The following is a 9,816-nucleotide window of genomic DNA, read 5'->3' as shown; positions in this document are numbered from 1 at the left end:
CAGAGGCTCTGTTTCTTCAAATTTTGAACCCAAGCTCTCGACCTGGAGCTTTGATACCACTTGTTGTGGTTTTCTGACCACTTTAGAGAAGAAATATAAGAAGAAAAATAAAAAGAATACTATTACTCTCTTGGAAATAGAATACAAAAATAAAAACTTCTCTCGTGGAGGATTCTAACGTGGAACCTTTCTCTACACTGTCAAATTCTCTCTGGAATTGCTCACTCTTCTCTCAAGCTCTCTCTGGAACTTAAACACTCTCTCTCTTGGAGTTTACTCTCAATACTCCTCACTTGGGATGATATTGAGCTTGCTCGACTTGGCTTGAATATGCATGCAACGGGCCTATTTATAACCTTATTAAGTCGGTTGCATGGCCACCATTTTCAACTTCTTTTGACAGGTGCCCACAATTGTTAAGGAAATTATTTTTCGGTGTTAATTGAAGCAACCATTGTCAACAATGGTGGCTGAGCAGTCTTCACATTGTCGGTGCAGTGGTGGTGCGGCTAGACTTCACATCTCTCTCTCTCTCTCTCTCTGTGTTTTTCACAAAAAATGGAACCCCATCATCTCTACCAAAACCTTTTCATCTTCATGGTGTCACTGTAATTTTAATGCATGGTCCATCATCTTCGTTCGCCGATGAATACGAGGACTGTGGCAATCTCTTTGAATGTGGAAGTATCCGGGTCAGTTATCCATTTTGGGTATTCAATCGCCCAGAACATTGTGGCCAACCTGATTTCCGGTGGGACTGCAGCGCTAACAACGTGGTACTGATCTCAATCTCTTATGAGGATAATAGAGTGCTTAAAATCGATATAGAAGCTCGTACTCTAGTGGCCATAAGGGTTGAATACCAGAGCGATGTTTGTCTTGATAGTCAAACACAACCAAAAAACACCACCTTAGAACAGAGCAATTTATTTACCTATAATTCAGATACTGAGACCTGAGAACCTTCTTTTTGTACAATTCCCAATTGGGTGCGACTTTTCCAAACCATTTCAATTGTAGTTCATCTATTAATTACTACTTCATACAAGCCCGAATAGCCTCACAGAATGCATAAAGTAACCTTTCCAACAACTAATGTAATTGAGATTCTCCTTGGAAGGTGTGCACAAAATGTTTGGGTCCTTTTTTTTAAATGCCAAGCCAACATTTTACAATCGGCAACTATGATTGCTCTTCCAATAGCGGGTGTGATAGTGGCGGTGAGTACTGGTCATCGTGGAATGCCACTATTAAAGCTCAGTGTGATGATTGCCTAAACCAAATCAATAATAATCTTACTTCAAATGAATTCACATGCTATCAACCTCTAGGCGGCAGCCGAGGCATGCTTTTTTAGGAAGAAAAAGATTTATTTAGAATTAATTGAAGATTAATCGATTTGAGGGAATTAGATTTTAGAATTTTTTTTGTGGTTATTTGTTAACTAAAAGAAAAGATTTAACATATCATAAAGAGAGCGCAAATTGTGATGGATGAATTTTTTTCTCAAGTAGAGATACTAAAGAGAATAAATTAAAATGAGATGAAAGACTACTTTAAGTTCTATGTCTTATAAACCAAATTAATTACTCCTGCTGGATTGAATCATATTGATACTATTTGGAATATAAGCATGCAAGCAAGATAACATCAAAGATTCAATGGTTTGCAGCTGATTTCAAGATACACCTATAAGCGGAATTAATCCCCAAACAGACCTTACTAAGTGAGGTTGACTGTACCAACCTTCGACCTTCCTTGATGTCTATGACTAGTTGACTTGGTACTGTCCTGGGTTTTCCTTTATTCCAGATTTTACTTTTCTAATTCTAATGCTGTGTGTTTTTCTTTCTTTTCCCAGCATAATGACTTTATTATTTATTTATTTATTTTTTAATTTTTGAAGGAATCCCACTATAATGTCTTAGGTAACTCTTTATGGTTTCTAGTTTTATTTATTTATTTATTTTTTGGGTGAATTCTTTATGGTTTCAAGTTGTTACTTTAAAATAGCTAAGTGGCCTCAATGTAGAAAGATCGAATAGGTTCAATTTGTTGCAACTAAGACTCTCAGAGTCAAAAATTTACATTTAGTACTTTTTGACTATTGCCTCCAATTAGGAAAGAAAAAAATTAACAAAAATACAATAAATTGAAACTCAAGAGCTTTAAATTGCAACATTTTAAACTTGATGCTAAAAAGTATTTCTCCAAAATAGAGGGTATTAAAAAGCAATAACTCAATCAATTATATAACATGATATACTCTGCTTATGATGGCAGGTTTACAAGAAGATGGAAACTAATGACTAATCATTAGTTTAAGTACATTAGCTAAAATTCGTTTTCTAATTATGAACTTATTTTTAGTCTGACCTTCTCTTACTGTTGCAGAATCTTCTCCTAACCGTAATTTGATCATAGGTAAAATGTCGCCATACTCTGTTTCCTTTATTTATTTTGGCCACAGTTTAACAAACTAAATATACAACTTAAATACTTTTTTGAATATAGGCATTTCAGCAGCTGTGGTTGGGGTTCTGATAATTTTTGCTATATTTCTATCTATCTACAAGAGAGAAGCGATTATCTTTTGGAATAAAGAAAAAACAGAGGAGTTTGATGTGGAGGCATTTATAAGCAATTATAGCTCATTTGCTCCGAAGCGGTAGACTTATTCACATGTAAAGAAAATGACAAACTCATTTACAAACGTGATTGGGAAAGGAGGATTTGGTTGTGTGTACAAAGGAACACTACCTCATGGTCGCCTTGTCGAAGTAAAAGTCCTCAAAGAGTCCAAAAGTAATGGAGAAGAGTTTAGTAATGAAGTTGCTAGTATGGGTAGAACTTCTCATGTTAATATAGTTGCCCTTGTTGGATTCTGTTTCGACATGAACAAGAGAGCCTTGATTTACGATTTTATGCCTAATGGTTCACTTGACAAATTCATATTTAATCAAGAAAATGGAAGTACAAGCAGGTGCCTAGAATGGAAAACATTGTACGAAATTGCTCTTGGCATTGCACGAGGACTAGAATACTTGCATCGTGGTTGTAACACAAGGATTCTACACTTTGACATAAAGCCTCAAAACATTCTTTTGGATAAAGATTTTTGTCCAGAAATATCAGATTTTGGTCTAGCCAAATTATGGTTAAACAAGGAGAGTATTGTGTCAATGATGGGTGCCAGAGGAACTGCAGGGTATATAGCACCGGAAGTATTCAGTCGGAATTTTGGGGAGTGTCTCATAAATCTGATGTTTATAGTTATGGAATGTTAGTTCTTGAAATGGTTGGAGGAAGAAAGAATATCAATCCTCTAGTTTCTCATTCTAGTGAAATATACTTTCCATATTGGATTTATAGGGATTTGGAATTAGGGGAAGATTGAACTGTTTTGGGAGTCACAAAGGAGGAACAAAAAGAAATAGCAAGGAAGATGCTACTAGTGAGTTTTTGGTGCATTCAGACAAATCCATCAGATCGACCACCAATGAGTAATGTAGTAGATATGCTGGTAGGCGACCTTCAACATATCCAGATTCCACCAAAGCCATTCTTGTTTTCTCCCGCAAGATCGCCCCAACAATCCACAAATTCATCATAGTAAATCATCAATTCTTTCTCTTTTTCCAATGTGTTTCCCATTTTCCAATGTGATATTTCTAGCGTGCTTTAGGTTTTGCCTTATGTTTGGTTTCTTTCGGTTCCATATCTCTGGGATGGCAAATGAAGTTGGACGTTGATCCTAGTGGATGTACCTTTGGGAGCTATGTCATGTATAAACTGAACATCTAAAGAAATTTGGAATAACCCTTGGCAAATTGGAAATATCCAAAAGTATTGTTGATCTTTTGTTTTTTTGGGGACAACAATTTCCTTGGCTCATGGAAAATAAATTTTGCTTGCATATAGGTGCGATGGATAGGAGTAGCTTGTAGACTTGTAGCAAAGATACCCGAAGACTTCAAAACATTTAAAAATAGATTTGATGTAAGTTACCTGGCAACTTCTCCTTGAAAAACTAGATAAGTAATGAATTTAGTTAGTTTTACTATTATAAAATTTTTGGATGTTGTCGTTCAATAATGATGATTTAGACAGTGTATATATATGTTTGTTAATATTTTTGGATTAATACAATTTTAGTCCCTTTTAATTTTAATATCGTGCTGTAAAGCAAATTCATACAGAGACTAAAGTAGGTTTATCTTTATAATTTTTGCTGCAATTATGGCAGGATCAGAGGGGGGAAAAAAAAAAATAAAATAAAAAATAAAGGGAAAAGAAAAAAAGGGAGTACTGGAGGCGCCATTATGAATTCGTTTAAGTCAACTAAGTCGTTTAAGTGAATAAATCATTGAGCTTAATTTGTTGAAAATTCAACGGAAGTATAAACATCTTAATTTATACCCTGTAAAATCTGAAGCTTCTACTGTACATGCAACTTTCGATAAACGTTATTACATTGACAAAATCTGTATGGTGAGCTGTCCTGTTCTGGTTATACACGTAAGTCGTATCCCCTCTGTTCGATGGGTCTCAAGTAGCTTGACTTTATATTTATTTTTTATTTTTAATATATATATATATATATAGAAAAATTTTATGGTGGGGATCATACAAAAGTAAAACTAGATTTTTTATTATTTTATTTTATTTTGATAAAAAGTAGTTGTAAGGTAAAAAAATATAAAAAGGTGCCTTTATATTTTAATATTGAAGACCGAACATTCAATCTTGACATCATTGTATGAGAAAATAAAATAGTAGCTGCTAGCATATATATACATATATATATATATATATATATATATATATATATATATATCTATATATTCTTTCAAATAAAGTTCCTTATAATCTTTGATAAATGGAAGAAAAGGGATTTCATTATCAAATTTTAAATCTAAGATCTAGGAGTTATCTTCAATGGTCATTGTCAAAAACATAGGAAATTAATGTGGCAATTTCATAGAGGCTACAGTAGGTTTATCTTTATAATTTATGCTGAAATTATTGCTGCATCAGAGGTTATAAAATTAAAAAAAAAAAAAAAAAAAAAAAGACAGAGTAGTGAGCTTAATTTGTTGAAAATTAAGTCAACCAAGTTGTTAAAAAAGGAGAGTGTTGTGTCGATGATTGGGGCTAGAGGAACTGTAGGATATATAGCATCGGAAGAATTCAGTAGGAATTTTGATGGAGTGTCTCATAAATCTGATGTATATAGTTATGGAATGTTGATTTTTTAAGATGGTTGGAGGAGGAAAAAATATTGATCGTAGAGTATCTCATACTAGTGAAACATACCAGAAGTTGCCTTTTGCAAGATCCGGGTATGTGAACCTTGTAGACTTTCTAGCAAAGCATCCAAGGACTTGAAAACTTAAAAATCTTATTTAAGCTGCCTGGCAGCTTCCTTAATTTAATTTTATTTAAGTTGCCTGGCAGATTCCTTTGGAAAATTGAAATAATTAATTAATATGTTTTAGTTAGTTTTGATTATTAAATTTTGCATATATATTGAGAGTCAATAACACTGTTGATTTAGACAGTGTATTATGTTCATATGTCATGATGATAAGACTTTCGTCTAATACAATCTTATTCCCTTTAGTTTTAACCAATTTTTACTGTGGCACAGAAAATTAAACTTTTCCCCTTCAATTGAGACCAAATAATTTAACATGACGTTGTAATGCAGCCATAAAAAAGAAGAGAAAAATTAAATTAAATAGCAAGTTGATACAGAGGCCAAAGTATGGAGGGAGAAGGAAGGACCAAAAAAAAAAAAAAAAAAAAAAAAAAAAAAAAAGAAAAAGAAAAGAAAGAAAAGTAAAAAACAGAGTACTGGAGACACGGTTATGAATCGAAATTATTGAGCTGAATTTGTTAAAAATTAAAGATAGATGATACATCTCTGTTTGGAAAAGTAGACTAAATATTATTCAACACAAAATTTATAAATAGTTTGCTGACTTTTAGTGCATTAGAAAAACAGTGTGGAACAAATGACATTTCAACTGGATAAAAGCATATGCAATGCAATGGGCTTTACATTTGGAGGATTTTCTTTTGGCCTCACAAAATGCATCCCAATCCTTCAAAAAACGTCTCTTTGTTAATTTTGATACATATAGTAATCTTATTAATCCACGGTCCATTGTCTTCGTTCGCTGACAACTACACCGACTGCGGCAAAACCTTCAACTGTGGAAATAATATCCGGGATATAAGCTATCCATTTGGGGGCTCCGAGAGGCCAGAACAGTGTGGTCACCCAAAGTTCGAATTAAGCTGCGTCGACGGAGTCACAGAGATCTCAATAAATTCCGAAGCTTATTGAGTGCTTGATATCAATCAGGAAACGCATACTCTGGTGGCTGTTAGAGCGGATTACTGGGGAGATGTTTGTAAAACAGAGCTCCCTAACTCCACCTTATTAGATACCACCGTGTTTAGTTACAGCGCAGATACTCAACCACTGACTCTTTTCTATGCATGTGATTCCCCAATTGCTACCACTCTTCAACACCATTTCAATTGCAGCGTGTCCGGAGGATCAAATACTGTTAATTTTTACACTGTCGGAGACCTCAGCGTGGCCTCGAGAAACATCATTGAAACGTGCAAGGGAAGTGCGGTACTCAATATTTCCGGAACACAAGCCACCAATTTAGTAAACACTGCGACTGCGACTGCGACTAATGAGACTGTAATGAACGCGGTGGATGCTGGGTTTAGTTTGGTATGGGATGCCAACGATACTTCGTGCCATGACTGCCAAAACCTTGGTAGACGCTGTGGCTACGACCGGAGCTCTCAAGAATTTGCCTGCTCTCAAAGCACAGGTACATATGCCTGCAATTTTTTTTTTCTTTTTTTAATTTTATTACTTCTGTTAGTTAATTTTAAGGTGTTAATTAAAAGACATAGAACTGGACTGTTTCAATTTATGATTTTTGAAAGACTCTCGTCGATTGGAGAGGGAGTGATTTGGATCAAAATAGGAATTTAATCCGACCTTTTGTGTAAACTTTAGGGGGAATTTTGCCAACAGACCTTTACATTGGGGTTGACTTCAAACCCCAAGCTTTGTTGATTTCGTCTACGTTGCCATATTCTTTTTTCTTTGATTAGTACTTGGTTTCAATCCTCTTTTAGTATCTATATATTTTCTCAGATGTATTCATCTGCTATCCAAACACGGGTTGGTTACTCATCTGACAAGATTTGATCTTTAGGTCCCTAGCACTATGCCAAGAGAGTTTACCACCTAAACATTTTTGAGTTTATATTAATAAGTGTCAATTACATAATGATTATATGCCATTATTTTTGTCCCTTGGATTAAAATGAAAATATGAATGAGTGGCTTAATTGAAAAGTTAAGCAAAAACATAGCAGAGGATTTAAAGCTCCATGGAAATATGGAACTAACATTACATGATTAAACTAACATAGACGCGTACTTCATTATATAACACGATATTTCATTTGTTTAGAAAGACAGAGATATATAAACAAATGAACATAATGACTAAGGGATTTCCAACGGTACCTCAAATTCATTTTCTATTTATCTAATTTGCTAAATTTTAATTTTACCTTTTTCTTGCAGGAGCTGAATCATCTTCAAAGCGCAGTTGGTCATAGGTAAAATAACACCATCCTCTTTTTCTTATTTTTCAACGGTAAAATGAAATATATTGTATAACTTAAATTTATATCTTTTTTGAATCTAGGCATTTCAGCAGCTGCTGTTGGACTTTTGATAGTTTTTGCTATAATTCTATATAGCTATAAGAGAGAAGCAATGATCTTTTGGAAGAAAGACAGTAGAGAGGATTTTGATGTGGAGGCGTTTATGAGGAATTATAGTTCATTTGCACCAAAGCAATACAGTTATTCACAGGTCAAGAAAATGACAAACTCATTTGCAGAAATAATAGGGAAAGGAGGATATGGTTGTGTATACAAAGGAACACTACCTGATGGTCGTCTTGTTGCAGTGAAACTTTTAAAAATTCCAAAAGCAATGGAGAAGATTTTATAAATGAAGTTGCTAGCATTGGTAGAACTTCCCATATGAACATAGTCACTCTCCTTGGATTTTATTATGAGAGGAACAAGATAGCCTTAATTTATGATTTTGTGCCTAATGGTTCACTTGATAAATTCATATTTACCCAAGAAGATGGAAGTACAACCAGGTGCTTAGAATGGAAAACATTGTATGAAATTGCTCTTGGTGTTGCACGAGGACTAGAATACTTGCATCGTGGCTGTAACACAAGGATTTTGCATTCCGACATAAAGCCTCAAAACATTCTTTTGGATAAAGATTTTTGTCCAAAAATATCAGATTTTGGTCTAGCCAAATTATGGTTGAACAAGGAGAGTAATGTATCAATGATGGGTGCCAGGGGAACTGCAGGGTATAGCACCGGAAGTATTTGGTTGGAATTTTGGTGGAGTGTCTCATAAAATCTGATGTTTATAGTTATGGAATGTTGGTTCTTGAGATGGTTGGAGGAAGAAGGAATATTGATCCTAGAGTTTCTCATACTAGTGAAATTTACTTTCCTTATTGGATTTATGAAGATGTTGAATTGGGTAAAGATTTAAGAGTCTTGGGAGTCACAACAGAGGAAGAAAAAGAAAAGGCAAGGAATATGCTATTGGTGAGCTTTTGGTGCATTCTGACAAATCCATCAGATCGACCACCAATGAATAAGGTTGTAGATATGCTAGAAGGAGATCTTCAACATGTCCAGATTCCACCAAAGCCATTCTTGTTTTCTCCACCAAGGTCCCCTCAACAATCCACAGAATCATCATAATAATTTATTAGTTATTTTTCTTTTCCTATGTGTTGCCCATTTTCTTTCTTTTGTAATAGATTTATCATGCTTTAGGTTCAGCGTTATGTTTGGTTTCTTTCAGTTCCATATCCCGGAGATGGCAAATGAATTTGAATGTTGATCCCGGTTGATGTAGCTTTGGGGGCTACATCTCGTATAAGCTTGACATCTAAAATTTTTTGTACAGAACCTTGGCAAATTGGAAATTTCCTTAAGCATTTTTGATTTTTTTTTTTTTTTTTTTTTTTGGGGGGGTGTGGGGCCTTGCATATAGGTGCGATTGTTAAGTGTGGCTCGAAGACTCGTTGCAAAGACATCCAAAGCCTAGGAAATATTCAAAAGAAATTTGATGTAAGTTACATGGCAACTTCCCCTAGAAAAACAAAATAATTAATAAATTTATCTAGTTTTGATTATAAAATTTTAGGATGTTGACATTTAATAATGATGATTTAGACAGTGTTTGTATGCTTGTCTTAAGATTTTGGGTTTAATACAATTTTAGTACCTTCTAGTTTTAACATCGTGTTGTAATTCAGGAGTTTTGCTGCAAAATAATATCAATTAGTAAGCAAATTCATACAAAGGCTAATGTACAGTTATCTTTACAATTTTAGATAAAATCATTGCCGCATCAGACTAGAAAATGATAAAAATAAATAAATAAATAAATAAAGGGAAAAGAAAAAAACAGAGTACTGGACTCGCTATTATGAATTCGTTCAAGTCAACCAAGTCGTTTAAGCTAACAAATTACATTGAGCTTAATTTGTTGAAAACTCAACGGAATTTGAAACATCTTCGTTGGAAAAGCAGACCAATTAATTATAATTTAACCCAAAATTTATAAATATTTTGCTGACTTTTGGTACATTATAGAAAACAGTTTGGGAGAAATGACATTTCAACTGGATAATCATAAAAGTGTATGCAATACAATGGCCTT

General features: G+C 34.1%; 2 pseudogenes; both read left to right on the top strand.

Moving 5' to 3' along the window:
- Positions 1–2,681: 2,681 nt before the first annotated feature.
- On the top strand, positions 2,682–7,662 carry LOC112491321 (LEAF RUST 10 DISEASE-RESISTANCE LOCUS RECEPTOR-LIKE PROTEIN KINASE-like 2.7; annotated as a pseudogene).
- LOC132799348 (PR5-like receptor kinase) lies at positions 6,718–9,353 on the top strand (annotated as a pseudogene).
- The last annotated feature ends 463 nt before the right edge of the window (positions 9,354–9,816 follow it).

The sequence above is a fragment of the Ziziphus jujuba genome, chromosome 4 (assembly GCF_031755915.1).
Source record: "Ziziphus jujuba cultivar Dongzao chromosome 4, ASM3175591v1".
Taxonomy (NCBI): Eukaryota; Viridiplantae; Streptophyta; class Magnoliopsida; order Rosales; family Rhamnaceae; genus Ziziphus; species Ziziphus jujuba.
This window is presented reverse-complemented; position numbering and strand designations above follow the sequence as displayed.